This window comes from Catharus ustulatus, chromosome 3 (genome assembly GCF_009819885.2).
Source record: "Catharus ustulatus isolate bCatUst1 chromosome 3, bCatUst1.pri.v2, whole genome shotgun sequence".
Taxonomy (NCBI): Eukaryota; Metazoa; Chordata; class Aves; order Passeriformes; family Turdidae; genus Catharus; species Catharus ustulatus.
In genome coordinates this window covers 50,549,359-50,565,999 of record NC_046223.1, presented here as the reverse complement: position 1 = coordinate 50,565,999, position 16,641 = coordinate 50,549,359, and positions in this window count along the sequence as shown.

Sequence of the window (16,641 nt, the reverse complement as noted above, 5' to 3'; positions counted from 1 at the left end):
AAATAAAGAATCTTAGACAGAAAAATTTTTATGTAGAGGAGAATTAGATCACAAAGTAAGTGAACTCTGACTCCAGGGAACATGGTGCCATCCTGAATCAACATGGTTTGGATTTGAGTTTTTAAATTAAATATGCAAACAGGTAGTATATTTAGAGTAGGACAGGCAAGATTGTCTCTGGCATGCCTGTTTCTGGAGTCATTCCAGAAGTATCTGAGTGCTCCCACCAAAAATTGCATAGAGAGTTACAGGCACCCAGCTGCAGGCCCTGAGGGAAAGGGCATACATTGTAAAGAATCCTGCTGGGGGGCAGCTTCTGCCAACTTGCCCATGTGGCTCATAGTAACCTACCTCTGCACAGTGGTGCAAATTAAAACCCGATGCTCCAAGAAATACTTGCTTGGTATTGGCTCTTGATGAGCCAGAGCTGTCGGCTGAGCTGGTAAACCAGCAGAGATGAGGATTTAGAGAGGAAAATGTGGTGGGCAGCTGGGAGACAGCAGTTCAGTGATATCTTACCTGGATCAAGAGCAGCTGATGGTTTGTCAGACCAAAGCCCACGTACCTGTCCCTGCAGTCTGCAGCACCAGCTATTGCTCATCCCTGGTGTGTCATTCCATTTATTACTGGCAGATAAACACATTAGCTTGGTGTTTCTGCTCAGATTATCATCAGCAAAAAGGTAATATATTTAAATTATTGTCAGTCTTCATTTTAGTGTAGCACAGAGATGAACTGCAAACTCCTTGCAGAAGGATGTGTTTTGTGCAGGTTTACAGAGGTATCATAACGCAAATCTACGTTTACTTTACAAGTGTTCTTTCTCACCTGCATTAGCTAGTGACTATTTCAATACTTTCTTAAATTTTGTAGTAAAATTACATGGGAACTTATACAAATATGAAAATATATATGACTTTATGATCAGACTGTACTGTTCAGCTAATGATATTGCAACAGAATTGGTCAATGTAGAGAATTTATCCTCTGTGGTAGGTTTCTGCTTTGACTTTTCCTTTTGACCTGAATTGAAAGGATAACTTAATTTTTTTTTTGTTCCCCATGAAGTAAGAATTCAAGAAACTATTGTTTTAAAATTTCAGGCAGCTCTTTTTCAAGTATTTAATCTCATAAAGTTAAGATCTTTGTTTGCAATAGTTTCAACCTCAATCATAACCTATTAAGTCCAAATGAAGCACATTAGTTTTCTTCAAAGCATTGATTCTTTTCATTATTTTCTTATAAAAGTCAATATATTTCTGTGGAAAATTATTCAATTCCACTGCATATTTTCTCCAATAAAAATATGCAGTTCGGAAAAATTTCAGTCAACTCTAGATTCAGATTGTTTAATTATTGTTTAGGCCTTTCTTCTATAAAAGAGTACTGGACACCATGGAATAGTTCTTTTGTTGGTGTAGACCGACAGTTTTCAATGGGAATTATTTAATGTCCTGAAACCTGATGGAGACAGACACAATTTTGTGATGATTATAAATCCTTAGCTTCAAAGCTGTTGTTTGTGCCTGCATCTAATTGGTGCTTGTGAGAAACTCAGATGTGGGAAGTTATTGTTGGGTGAAAATTTTTGTAATATTAACTGATTCAGACTTTCAATTGAGTTTACATATTTTTAAATATGACAGTTCTTTATAACAAATTCCCTTCAAATTCACTGTGGAAGGAGGCTTGATGTAACACGTTTCAGTTGAGAAATCAGTTTTGTCTAAAAGGGAGAAGGGACTTGGCTGAAATATTTTTTCAACATTTATGCTAACACAAAAAATGCCAAGTCTCAAAGTTAAAATAATAATTGTTTTAGAAATCTAAATTTCACTGAGAGTTAGAATGATTTAATAACCTACAGATAACTAAAATATTTTCACTTAAAGCAGATTTTTGTGGGGGGTTTTTTTGTTCATTTTTTTTGGTTTTTCATTTTTTATTTTTTCCCAGTTATTTCATCTTACTTGGAGAAAAAGAAATCCACTGAAATGGATCAGCCTTTGAAATTTGAATGCCCCAGGTATTATATCTAGAGACAGGCTGCTGGGAACAGAAAAGCTGTGGGAGCACAGGGGCAATGTTGGCAGTCCATGTCCAGGGAGGGTGGATGAGTGAACCAGAGCAAATACACTGAGGAAGTACCAGGTATGGACACAGGAGAGCAAAGCTGAGGTCTTCTGTGCAATCTCCTTCTCAAAAGTAGGAGAGCCAGGCGGAGAGCTCCAGAGACAAGAGAAAAAACAACCCAGGAAAAAATGAACCACAAAAGTACTGTAGATGCTGTTTGGCCTGACTCTGCTACTGACTCATGGCAGCAGGGATGCCTGTTCCCTTGGTCAGCTACAGCAGGTGTGTCACATGAGGCTTTGTGTTTCTCAGGCCTCCCATTCTCTGTGATCTCCTCTCTTGACCAAAAGCCATGCATTACATACCTGCTAGGTGAGGATACAACCTTTCTGGTGGCATCCTTTATGTGTAATACCCATGAAAAGCTTTTTCTTGTGAGTTGTTTGCTTTCCATCCCCATCTGACTGCCTCCGTCATTGTGGGGAAACAACAAAGGGTGCCTTTGCACCAACTCAGGTTAGGAAAGTCAAAGGCTCAAAATCTGACGCAAGCCACATCACTCCATCACTCATTATGCTAATCTAAAGCATGATCTAACTGTGCAATGGAACTTTCCTATGAAAAGAGAAAACTTTAGAAACCAGAATGAAGCATGAATAGAGAAGCATAAATAGGAGTCAAGAGCAGGATCTTGGGGTAGCCATAGTGGTGGTTGTCACTGTGACAGAAAGGGCACAGAACCCCATGGCAGAGCTTTGTGACTCATAATCTTCTGTGCTATCTATTGCCATTTCAGCACTCAGGCCTCAGAGGAAATACAGTAGCCATTGTTCTTCAAAAGCTTTTTACTCTTAATGAGAATATTTATATTAAAACCCCCTGTGCTTAACAACTGAGATTATTCCTTTGGTACATCATTAAGCCTCTTCCCTGGATTAAATGTTGATGTTTATGAAGTATCAATGAGAGCTGTCTTTTGTTCACAGCTGGACTTGATGATCTTAAAGATCTTTTCCAACTTAAATGATTCTGTGATTCTGTGATTGTGAAGCACAGTAGTGGTAGTAGCTTTTTAGCAAAAGTCTGTCTTCCAGCCTTCACCTCAGAAGTATCTAGAAAAAAAAAATCACTTTAATGGCTTGACCTTGGCTGACATCAGGTGCCCAGCAAAACCACCCTATCACTGCCCTACTCAGATGGTCAGGGAGAGAAAACGGAACACAAGGCTCATGGGTTGAGATTAGAACAGGCAGAGCTCACTCACCCATTACCATCACAAGCAAAACAGACTCAGCTTGGGGGAAATTAATTGAATTTAGTACCAATCAAAATCAGACTAGAATAGTGATAAATCCAATTCAAAAAACCACCTTTCCCTCACCTCTCTCTTCTTTCCATGTTCAGCTTCACTTCTGATTTCTCTTCCTGCTAAGGGAAAGGACTCCTCCCATTCTTCTCCTGCTTCAGCAGGAGGTCACTCCCATGAGAGTGCATCTTGCATGGACTTCTCCAACCTGAGTCCTTCCCATGGGCTGCAGTTCTGCAGAAGCTGTTCCAGCATAGGTTCCTCTCTCTCTCTCTGCACATGGCCACAGGTCCTGCCAAAATCTTGTTCCAGCATGGATCTCCCACAAGGTCACAGCCTCCTTTGGGCACTCACCTGTTCTGGCATGGGGCTGCCCCACAGGCTGTAGGAGGATCTTTGCTCCACCATGGACCATCCTGGGCTGCAGGGGCACAGCTGCTTCACCATGGTCTGCACCACAGGCTGCAGGGGAATCTGAGCTCTGGTGTCTGGAGCACCTCCTGCCCCTCCTTCTGCACTGGCTTGGGTGCCTGCAGAGCAGCTCCTCTCCATTTGAATGCCTCTTGTTAGGTATATTGTGCAGCAGAATTTCCCCCCCCTTCTTAAATACATGATCCCAGAAGCACAGGCACTGTGACTGATGGGCTTAGTCTGGGCTGCTGGTGGGTCTGTCCTGGAGCCAGCTGGTGTTGGCTCTGCCAGACATACAGGAAGCTTCTGGAATCTTCTCACAGAAGCCACCTCTGTAGCCCCCCCACAAAACCAAAAGCTGGCACACAACCAAAGTATAAGCATATAACTTACCAAACTGATTTTAACAAAAATGCTGTCCTTCAGAGTTAAAAATGCTGCAACAGTTCATATATCCTAAAATTTGCATCTGTAGAGAAATTACCGTCTTCTGTATTTGGCATAATTGTTCTGTGAACTGTTCAGATCAATCACATAGCTGAAGTAAAACAGTCCATGAACAGTTCATAAAAGCACATCTGAACTGAAAACAGTTCAGCTAGCCATGCTGTAAAGTGCTTTTAGTTTTTATTTGCCTTCTCGTGTCTTTGAACAGCCTCTTATCTTAAGAAACAAAATGCCTGCTCTTGAAATAACATGAGCCAGTATATTTTCCAAACTCTGGTGGTGCCAGACACGCCATGCTTCTGATGCCACTCTGTCAGATGATGGATGAACCTGAGTTCAGCAAAGCCAGAAACTAAAACTAAAATCCTAGTCATGTCACTAGGGCACAGGCACAGAAACTGCAGCATGGGCTCAGTGCGCTGCTGAGTTGGGATCCGTGGTGAGAAAAGCTAGGCTGAATTTTTCATGGGAATGCTGAAGTTGGCCCACAGCTGCCTATACTGTCAGATCAGCCCTTGGTCCGTGCAGGCATGTGTCCCCTCCACACTGTTGGTGCGGAGTGATTCTGACATTAGTCCAGTGTGTGACCCAGAAATTCCCCACTCAAAACCACAGGACACTAGCTTCCCACACAAAGAAGTGGCCAGTCCTGTGAATCTTCTCCCCGCGGGGGGGAAGCTGTTTGTAGGTGTTGGTCACAACCCCTGTGGCAAACTAAGGCATTAGCTCAGGAGCTTTCTGACTCTGAGACTTTTATCTATAGGATCCCAGTAAATGTATTGAAAATTTGTAAGGCTTCGTGGCCTGAGGAGAGGCCATAGCTGCACTTAGTCATTGTATGCATGTAAGTTAATCATGAGATCTTGCTGTTTGAAGCAGGCCAGAGCCCGTTCTGCCAGACTCATCCTTTATTACAGAGGCTATGTGAGAAGGCATTCTTTTAAGGTGCTGAACATCCCTAGACTTTAATATTTCTCTTTCATGGTCTTTAAACAGAACAGTTTATTAGCTCCAGTTAAAGGGAAAATAGAATTACCGGATGTCAGCACCAATTTTATTCTACCTGTCAGGTCATTGTGACATGTAACTAATAGGATGGATGTTGGCAAGTAAACATAACACTGATAGAGGTTCTTGCAATTATACTGGGGAGTTGCTCTCTATTGTGTTTGTGAGGACAGTATGTGCACCAGCAGAAGTCTGAAGGTTAATGAAGAAATATTAGGAGACAAGGAGACTTGTCAGCAGCTGGTGTTTGTACGAATCTTCCTAAAGGGAACATTTCCATCTTTATGCACACACTGCTCCATTAAAAGCAATCATTGTTAAAAGCAATTATGTTTATTTTGTTAGCACTGAGGCCTGAGACTGCTCTGCTCCAGAGTCTGGCTTTTGGAATGGGGTGGTTTGAGGGGAGCCTTAGGCACGTGCTCTAGGCTTGCTTTTGCTGTCACTCTAATATCACCCTAGTATCACCCTGGTGGCTCTGAGGGGGCACTTCAGTACATGGCAGTGAGGCACCCAGAGACTGGAGCCACAGGGAGTTCCCTGGAGCACCACACCACCCATCTGCCAGCACAGTCCTGGCAGCTCCCAAACCCACACTCAACCACATTTGATAAGAGGTGTGGCTGCCCGGGACAGTAAGGTTCCATGTGTATCATGTGTAAAGGAATGCCCAGGTGAGAAGGGAAACTTTACCAGTGCTGAGAGGAAGAAGGGCCATGTCTCTCCCTTCCCTCTCCTGGGAAGTGAGCTGCTGGCAGCCCTGTTGACACATTGCCTCAATGAACAAGTTGCTCACTTAGCCCCAGGCTGCCTTCCACCCAGCCACAGACTGCTGTGGGGTGGATGCTGAGTGCTTGGAGGTGCTGGTGAAGGACCAAAGGGATGTGAAGGAGGGCTAGAGGCATCATTGTGCAGATGTCTGGGGGAAGGAACCCTCCAGGCTTGGGCTGATGAGGTCCAGGATGAACACCAGCTTTCAGCAGAAGCTGGGACCACATGGTCACCGGGGTCCCTTCCAGCTCAGAGGCTCTGGAACAGATTCTGTAAATGCTTGGCAGAAGGTAGATGCTCTAGAAAACTGAAAGAAAACAAAACTTTGCGGTGGAGGGGTTGACAGTGGCTGGCAGGGCTGGCAGAGGCTGGTGCCATGGCAGCAGGGTGGAGGTGGGAGGTGACATGCAAATTCATAAGGAGACAGGCTTTGTTAGCTCTCAAAGCAGAGCAGCTTAAGAGGAGAAAATGAACATTCATTAGTGTAAATTCAAACTAACAGCTGGTGCCAGACATGATTAAACTCACACTGTGTAAGGCAGTGAAGCCAAAAGTACACATCACCTTTTCTGCAATGGGTGTTCAAAACCTGGAATTCAGGCAGTCTCATTCACATGTCCTCTCCTTCCACATGCAGAGTACCCTGAATTCTGGGAAACTGTTGTTCTTCTCAATTCCCCAAAGTGCACTTCTATTTGTCATGATTTTTTGCACATTTTAATAATTCACATTGCAAATTATAATTACAGCTATTAGTCCAAGGAATATAAGTGTGGAAATCTGCCGTGCCTTGCTGGATTTTTTCCTCTCAAATTGTACCTATAGTAAACCTTCTGAATTTGACTTTCCTTTATAGTTGTAAGATTGTTTCTTTAATATATGTTCTGAAACTGCACACCTAGCAAGTTTTTGTTCTTGTCTATGGAAAGATCTATTCCCATGAACTTTGAGCAACATCACCTTCTTGCTTAGTGTCTGTCATTCTTTTAAAGAAAATTTAGTTTTGCAGAATAGGCATACTTGCCCTTCTTGCCTAATGATAGTAATATCTTACTGCTGATATTAGTTATTCAAATGGTGCATTAAATTTACACAAATTCTTCACAGCCATAAAATTTTCTGAAAACATCAGGAGGCCTCACAGATGTTCAAATGAATAAAAAGAAACTAGGACAGGTCAACAGTGTGAAGAAAAGACAGAGAAGGCACAGAACTGTGTGCTTAATCCTCAAACATGTGCTATTCTGCAGTTGAAGCCATGCCATCTGCAGCACCAGAAGAAATAAACACAGCATTTAGGGAAAAATAAGTTTCTTTTTGAGAGCAGGCTATGGCACATATTGCCAGTCTTTACCTTTTAAAAACCACGGCATTTGGGGTCATTCAGGTGTAATCTGAATCTGGAATGAAATAATAACTTTTAGCAGCTTGTTATGTGTTAACATTGGGTGCTTTTGTAGCTACATTATCTACATGTATTCCAGGCTCTAAAAGAGAAATGTTTAATTTCTAAAAGATAAAATAAACAAGGAGCTATTAATTATAGCTATGTTCTACAGCAGAAAGACCATAGGTTCAGAATATCGAAATAGGGACTTGGGTCTTTTCTTAGAATCAAGCTTTCAGCCATGACATGGGGAACTCTGAACCACACACCCACAGGATGCACAGTAGATATCTAGGAGCTGCACTGATGGAGGATCTGAGTTGCAGGAGATTCATATCCTCATTTACCCAGAATTTCTGCAGTAGGTGAGTAGAGCTCCCATTTTGTCTCCATAGACAGCCCTAAAATAATGCAGGCAGAAGCACTGGGTTTTTTCTTGCAGAGTTTTGCTGTTGAATTGGAAGGAGCCAATCTCTCTCTGTGTCTGATCATCTGCCTGGATCATCTGAATTGGAAGGAAGCTATAATAAAATCCTCTGAGCTTGATTTAGGGAGCTCCAGTATAAGTCTTGTTCCACTTTAACTATTTGATTTTTTCTGCAAAACATTATCTTACTGTGCTGGTTTTGGCTTGGATAGAATTAACTTTCTTCACAGTAGCTGGTGCAGGACTGTGGTTTAGATTTTTGCTGTAAATGGTGTTGATAATACAGAGATGTCTTTGTCACTGCTGAGCAGTGCCAACACAGAGCCAAGACCTTTTCTGCCTCTCACCCCAATCCACCAGTGAGGACACTGGGTGTGCACAAGGGTTTTAGAGGGGACACAGCTGGGACAGCTGACCCCAACTGACCAAAAGGATATTCCAAACCATATGGGATCATGCTCAGCATACAGAGATGGAGGAAGAAGGAGCAAAGAGGGGACATCTGAAGTGATGGTGTTTGTCTTCCAAAGTAATCTACACACACGATGGAGCCCTGCTTTCCTGGGCATGGCTGAACACCTGCCTACCCATGGGAAGCAGTGAAAGAAGTCCTTGTTTTTCTTTGCTCATGCACTCAGCTTGTGTTTTGCCCTTCAACTGCGTGTATCTGAAGCCACAAGTGTTGTCACTGCTCTGATTTTCTTCTCCATCCCACCGGTGGGGAGGAAGTGAGCGTCTCCATGGGGCTTTGTCAGCAGCTGGGTTAAACTACACACTTACATAGCAGCTGACATTTCCCATAGCCTAAATCTTAGCACATTTCAACAATTAAACACATTTTTTGAATCAACTGCCAAACTTAAGGAAGAAAACAACAACAAAATATTGTCTGGATGGAAATTAAATGGATGTTTATCTCTGATAAAACAAGCAGACCAACAAACAGGAACTTTTTGAACCAATTCAAATGTTCAGCTTTTCCCCTAGGTTAATTGCAAAATGAGAAATATGATTTTAAAGCCATATAAATATATCTTTTTCTGGAGGCATTGAAATAATTTCTTTATTTTTCCAACATGAGACAATTAATTAAAATACCAAATATTTCAGTATTTTTTGTCTTATCCTCTTTGGTTTAACTGGAGCATATTGCCAAATTCAACTTCAAATTCTATGTTTCTGCCCCCAACTCCACCTTCTTACCACACAAAAATTACTTTTTAAATTAGGTTTGATTAATGGTCTGAAAGAATAATAAGTTGCTCAGCATTATGTAAGAAGTCAAAGCACAACAGTAAACACCATGTAAGTACTTCCTATCCAATTCCAGTAGATGCATGCAAAGAACAGCTGTTTTTTCTTGTATCCATGCTATTTTCCACGTTATCTAATAGAGATTTTTAACCACCAACATATTTTTCATTTGATTCAAATAGACAGGACAAAAAAGGATTTTCACATGACAAACTGAGCCAAATATAATCTTATGTCACTTGTGATACAGGATGTAAAGACTGTTACCTGTTCATGTGAAAGTAAAAGAAAAGAGAGATAAAATATCCCAGGGTGGGAATTGCAAAGCAAACCTTTACTTTTGTAGACACATTAATAGAACTATGATAAGACCTATGTTTCATTGCAAGCTCTCTTATATTTAAAGATTCCTGGTACTATTTTGACATGCTATCCATCAAAATTCACAATGAATGAGGCAAGATTCCCAGCTACTGCTGGAGGAGACAGCAACAGAGGCCTGATGATGCCTTGTCAATGCTTCAGAAACCCATGACTGAGAGACAGGAATAGCCTCTCATCAATTCAGGAAGGAGCCTTTAGGAAAGATCTTCCTCATCTGACTTCTCTGTGCCTCTGCTGATTTATGCCAGATGGGAAACAGGTCTTGTGTCATGCAAAGTCCTTGCAATGATCAGAAGGGGTTTGCAGCTGAATTTACGAAAGGAATGGGATAGATTTTTTGGCATTTTTTTCTAACATGCTGTTTTTTCACCACATTGATGGCCTGCAGTTTTCTCCTTGAGCTACCATGACTATTTCTATATTTCCAAAAGAAAAATCCTATTTTGTTTACTACTGAAAGAATTATAAAGAAATAAAGAGAAAATGGTTTCTGCTCTTCCTCTGACCCAAGGATGTCTAATGAGTCATCTAAATTCAGATTAAAGTGTAAAGAGCCCACTGTACTGCAGGAGCTGTTTCTCCATGGCATTCACAGTCTAACATTATCTGTGTCCAAATTTGGTAAGTTTTACATTATTCAGTGAGTCTGACTACAGGAATATGTAAGTGCCACTGAAATAAAATGAAATTATACAGATAACAAGGGAAAAAGGCCATCAGATAAAAGCATAAAAGTACCCTATTTGTTTCATGTGGATGAATACTTCCTAGAATTTGAGGGTTTTTTTTAAAAGAAAGGTACTTGGAATCTCCACCTCAGTCAGGTCCTTGGCACAGACAAGGGTTTCATTGATTTCTGTATAAACATTAAAATTAAGCATTTGAGTTCATACAGCTGAGGCCAGTTTGATTCTTCCTCCTACTAATTCTTATTCAGATTTACCATAACTTTCCTACCTAAAGATGTTAAAAAGATTGCTGGATTTAAATTTATGTAGAAATACGGAGGTTTAGTCACAAAAAGTACAATGAAATAAGTACAGCAAAGGCAGAAATGTCGGAATATCTATTTTTCATAATTTCCTAATACTTTGAGCATTATGTACATCCTGCATAGAAAATAACTTCTCCATAAAACAGATTTTTGAAAATGCCAATTCAGAAACAAAAAAACCCCAAATTTGACATTTAAGAATGAATAGTTCTTATTTACAGTACAGTAAATTCACGAATACAAGCCGCACGGAATATAAGCCGCACTGCTGGTGTGTTGGCAACATTGTTGCCTTTGTTAATAGATAAGCCGCACCCGGAATATTAGCCGCACTTTAGTTTGCAGCGAACTTTCACAAAGTCGTCATTTAGTAACACAATCGCGGGATCGCCGGGGCTTACTGGCTTACTGCCGACCTCGGAAACATTGTTTCCAAGTGAAAAAAGACACACCCTTTATTTACAAGCCGAAAAAGACAGGAACAATAGTGTGGTCATTTTGTGAGCATTCCCAATGGATCCGTGTTGCCTTTAAACAGCCACTTAGCCACGCAGGCAGGCAGCTGAGCTCCGAGCGGAGCCACATCTCCGTGCTGGCACAGGAGCGGCCGTTGTAGCCCTCGCAGCCTGCGGGGGGAGCGGGCGTTGTAGCCCTCGCAGCCGGGCGGGGGGAGCGGGCGTTGTAACCCTCGAGCCCGCGGGGGAAGGGGCCGTTGTAGCCCCCGCAGCCGGGCGGGGGGGAGCGGCCGTTTTAGCCCTCGCAGCTGGGCGGGGGGAGCGGCCGTTTTAGCCCTCGCAGCCCACGGGGGAAGCGGCCGTTTTAGCCCTCGCAGCCGGGCGGGGGGAGCGGCCGTTTTAGCCCTCGCAGCCGGGCGGGGGGAGCGGCCGTTTTAGCCCTCGCAGCCCGCGGGGGGAAGCGGCCGTTGCAGCCCTCGCAGCCCGCGGGGGAAGGGGCCGTTGTAGCCCCCGCAGCCGGGCGGGGGGAGCGGCCGTTGCAGCCCTCTCCCTGCGAGCCGAGTGGCCGTTCTACCCCTCTCCCTGCGGGGAGAGAGGCTCCCCCAGCCCTCTCCCTGCGAGCCCAGCCAGCCCCGTAGCCGCACAAGACTGAAAACACTTTAAAAAGTACAGAGAAATATCACACACTTTTATCGAACTGCCGAGGTAACTCGCCGAGGTAACTCACCCCGATAACACCCCCCGCCCCTCAGTAACGCCGCCATCCACAGGCAGGCAATAAGCTGTTCTCTGATTGGTTCATCATCGGAACAACGGGAAACCATGGATTTCAGACTGTTTTGGCTCGGGACTGGACCAGCATGATACTAGGTAAGGGCAGATATCACATTTTTGTCCATAGATTAGCCGCACCGGAATATTGGCCGCATTTCCGGGTTTCCACCAAAATTTTAGTCTTCTTGCTGCGGCTTGTATTCGTGAAATTACTGTAATTTCATGACCATAAGGCACACCGGACTATAAGGCGCACTTTTTTTTTTGCAGCGAGGAGCCGCACGGCACGCAACAAAGCAACGAATTACTGGCAGGTGCTCAATTTGCAAACATTTTTTCAAAGATCGGTGTAGCCTTTAAACGCGGCCCCAGGCGCCCTCACTGTGCAGCAGGCCCCGGCACTCCCGCCCTCCCCTGGCGCCGGCTGGCACGGCTCACGGCTCCCACCACGCGGCTGTGCTGCGTCCTGGCTTCCCCCCGGCCGGTGGCGGCGCTTCTCACTGCTTTCCCGCAGCTGCGCTGCTTGTCCCCGCTTCCCCGCAGCTGCGCTGCTTCTCGCCCCTTCCCCGCGGTTGGCGGTGGCGCCGCCACTTTCCCGCGGCCGCAGGGGCTGCGCCGCTGCCGCTTTCCCCTGGCTGTCCGGGCCGCGCCACCACTGCCCCAATGCCACCACCAGGCAGGCTCTGCTCGGCTCGGGGCTGATGCAGGCTTGCACTTCTCGTTCCCCCCGCACCTGGGCCAGGGCCGCCCAGCTTCTCGTTCCCCCCGTGCCTGGGGTGGCACCGCTCAGCTTCTTGTTCTGCCCACACCCAGGCCGGGGCTAGCGGCAGCTCCCTCCCCATGCGGCTCCTGCCGGCCGTGGCCGCCTGCTCCCTCCCCCCTTTGCAACTTGGCGCTCTCGCAGCACCGCCCCCCCATTGCAGCTCACACTTCCGGTTTGGCAAATTTCGCAACTTTGTACATGATATAAGGCGCCCCAGAATATAAGGCGGACTTCTGGGTTCAGGGGAAAATTTTAGTCAAAAGGGTGTGCCTTATAGTCGTGAAATTACTGTAGGTCAATAGGGCACAGAACTGTGAAATTCTTGCTCAAACACTCCATGCTTCCACTCCATCTTGTAGGCAGTTTTCTTCCCTGTGACATACCTCTTGCCACTCACTGCAGTTTTCCCATAAATCCCACAGTGCTCCTTGGCACCTGGGATATGTGAGGCATTTAGACTAGTAGTCTCAAAGGAAAATTACTCAGGGAGAGTCATTAGTTTTTACAGAAACTGAATATTGTATTTAAGTTGTATTTTGCCTAGAAATCCCAGGTCAGCAGAGTAACCCAAGCAGAGTAACAACTTTGCACTCTACCTACTGGTACTGCCTTGTGAGCCCCTAATTATGTGTGGTGCTGTGGTACAGAACTAGTCCAGCACATGTACAGGTTTAATTTTTAGGAAAATATTTCTTCTCTTTGACTCATGTGCAGATCACACTTTTACCTCAAGCATGGACTTTATTGAAGATCTCTGCATTGTTCTGCAAAGGTAAAAAGCAAAGTCTGCATGTGCCTGGCTCTCAGCAATAACTCAGCATGCACCTCTTGAGGAGAGCAGTCAGCAGCTCTTAGGGATGTTTCCTTGGCTCTGTTGGGCTGACTGCTTGGCAGCCCTTTCCATTAGGAAACTAAAGTAGTGGGAATGGACATCTCAGGAGACAAAACTTAGTCTGGAAACTCTCATCCCTGGTTGTTTGAGGGGATGACTCAGAGCCCCTTTGTGAAATCTTATCATGCTCTAATCTAATTTAGCAGTTTCTGACTCAGAGATGGCTGGAACAATATGTCAGAAAAACGGTAGTTATTGCCCCACACTTTGTCACACATGTGGTTAATGATCACTGAAATTAGGAACCAGCCCAGCACCTTTTCCATTGGTGGCAATGGAGACTCAATAAATCTTTCATGTATGATAGCAAACAACCTCCATCATTAAAATAATTCTGTTACTCTAACTTTTTTCTTTTTCATAGGCCAATTTTTCAGTTGTGAAATACACCGCAGTCTTGAAAAACTTCCTTTGGGAAATAATTTAAGCAACTATTTGGGCCTGACACCTTTTTTTCTCTTACATAAGCTACTCACCCACAATATCCTTAATAAGAACATCACATTAATTCATAGAAATGTAAACCTTTCCTGTGGCAATGTATTCTTAACAAGAGCAACAAAAGTCTTCTGAGTAAAAACCAAACAAGAAACCAAGCTTACCCTATGCTCCAGTATTAGTAATATCACAGGTTCCTCTTTCTGAGCTTTACCAAGACCTTACAGCCAGCAGCTGATCAAGACCAGCAGCTGAGCAAGGCATGGCTCAGTTGTCATGTGGCTCTGGAATTCAAACTAGGGAACCAGTACAGCAACCTGGAGAATGGTTAAGGGATTAAGGAAAAAAAAACAAACAAAAAAACCCCAAGAAGAAACCTCAATCTGTTAAATGCAATCCAAGGTGTTTATTTTAAGTTTCATTAGTGCTGCTAAACATAGATTCTGAAGAGCTGGAGATTGGCTAGTGGAGATCCAGAGTATTTATGCGTTGTAGGCAAGAGCTGAAGCACCTCTTCTCTCACATCTGTGCCTAGCACACAGTGTGTCCAGAATAAAAAATGCAGGAATGGAAAAGAACATCCTGTATTTTTCCTGTCAGATACAGAACCCTTCTGCTCAGACCTCAGCAATCAGTGCAAGGAACAAATCCTAATGTGGGGTTTGTATTAGGGCATGTGTAGCTTGTTTTTCAGGTTCTTGTTTGCAATGACCCTCTTGGTGCTGAGGGCAACATGTGCCGCTTACGCAGCCGCTTCCAAAGGCTGACTTGGTACAAGCACAGATACTGAGAAACTGGGATGTACTGACACCTTTGGATGGGGTAGGGAAGAGTGGAATGTTTATCACAGACTCTGTACCACAGGCTTTCCTGCCCCTCAGTGTGAAAAGGGAATTTTGATGTACCGCCCAGTAAGGCTGGTGGAACCAGAAGGCTTTGGAGGTGTCTACTCTGACACCAAATGATGGTTTGACAGGACTCCACACCAGTGTAAAACAGCCCTGAAAGTTCCCTTTTCCCATGCATAGCTCACTCTGATTTTACAGCTGCACTGGCAGCAGAGCAACTCGCAGCTGAGTACCAGAGGAGCTGATCTGAAAAGCCTTCTGAAACACCAGAGCAGTGACCCACAGACACTTCCACAGAAGACTATTGTGATCTCCTCCTGGTGGCAGTGGAAAGGGGATCTCTCAAGCTGAAAAGTGATCTGGTAGACAAAGGTCCAGCTGTGTCTCCTCCTTCCTTTAGTGTGTATATGAACTCTCTGGGAAAAGTAACAAGAAAATACTGAGTATTGCGTTAGTAGTAGACAGGTAATACTCAGCTTGGCTTTGTTGTAACAGCAGATCCAGTTGGTGATGTGGAAGAGATGATCTCCAGCCACATGAGATGTTAACTTGAATGTGACATCCTCTGGGGCTCAGTTCCTGGCCAGGTGAAGCCATGCTGGTAGAGTTGCTGAAAACAACACCAGCAAGAAGCACTAAACTTCCTCCCTCTGGTAAACAAGGGACATCTCTGGTTCAAGGTGGGGCTGATACCCTAAGAAGGTGATCATGCCAGGGAGCATTTTAATTATATTGGCCAGGGTGAAAAAACCCTGATATTTTCTATCCAACCTTTGCAATTATTGATACAAGCTCTGGTATTTTGCAAAATGAAGGGAAGATTATTTCTGTTTGCAGAGTTTACACAGGGAGAGCTCCAGCTCTCTGTTTACCACTGAGTCACCAGCTTAACATCAACTTGACCAATCCACATTAAGCTGCAGCCAGTTACTTCCACCTTGGCGGCAGCAGTTCCCTCTCTCTGCCAGCTAACCCCTGACACGGAGCTCTGCAAATGCTCTTCCCACATTACAGACAGAAAGTTCCTGCTGGTTTAGGACCAGTTCTTACTGTAACTGATGCAGCTTATGATGGTTTTTATGTACCAATTGCCATCCAAATTATCTCGGTGGCTATTTGTTTTAACTTTGCATGCTGGAATGGCTTGTGAGCTGCCGGATGTAGAAAAATAGGCTACATCAATTTCTGCTGTGAATGGGTGATTTGTATTTAAGAAGGGGTTCAACTGAGAAACAGAAATGCAACCATATGGTGTATCTAACTCAGAAACTCTCAAAAATTTAGGTCCAGGTACAAGGGGAGTGCATCTAAAATACAGCTTTCCCTTTCTAAATATTCATCATATTCATCCTCAATTTTCATAATAGTTCACTTACAGTTCTCTTGGAACAGAGAGCCTGTAATTATCAAATGATACATGCACTGGCACAGGGTAGACTGAGGCTGGAACACCCAAGGGATGTGACACAATTGCTCAGCACCCATTACAGTTTCACAAACACTTAGGAGAATGAGTACAATTAGAAATTGCAAGACACAAGAAATTCTCAAGCTGACTCCAGAAATCCATGAAGGCTAATTTTAATCTTCCTGAATGTAGGTTTTCCTGCAGAACAGAAATCTGGGAGCAGATGCTGCCCTAGAGAGCGCAAATATTTTTCTTGGAAGAAACCCTATGCTCCTGTGAAATAGTTAGCAGGGGTCTGATCCATCTCTCCTTTCTGTAAACATCCTGGTGTTTACAGCAACATCACAATGTTAAGTATTACTGTAACAAATCCAGATATCCCAACTCATGAAAAACTTCTGTGAAGGCAACAGGAATTCTTCTATGGATAAGGCAAGCTTCAGCTTGCTCTAGATGGATGTAACCAGAGCCCAAGTTTACTCTCAGTTGCACTGGCACGAGTACGACAAAACTCCATAAAGCTCCAGATTTATAGTGGACTGACTGACCACAAAACATGTCCCTAGATACTGAAACATACCCAAAGGAACCTACTTGTTTG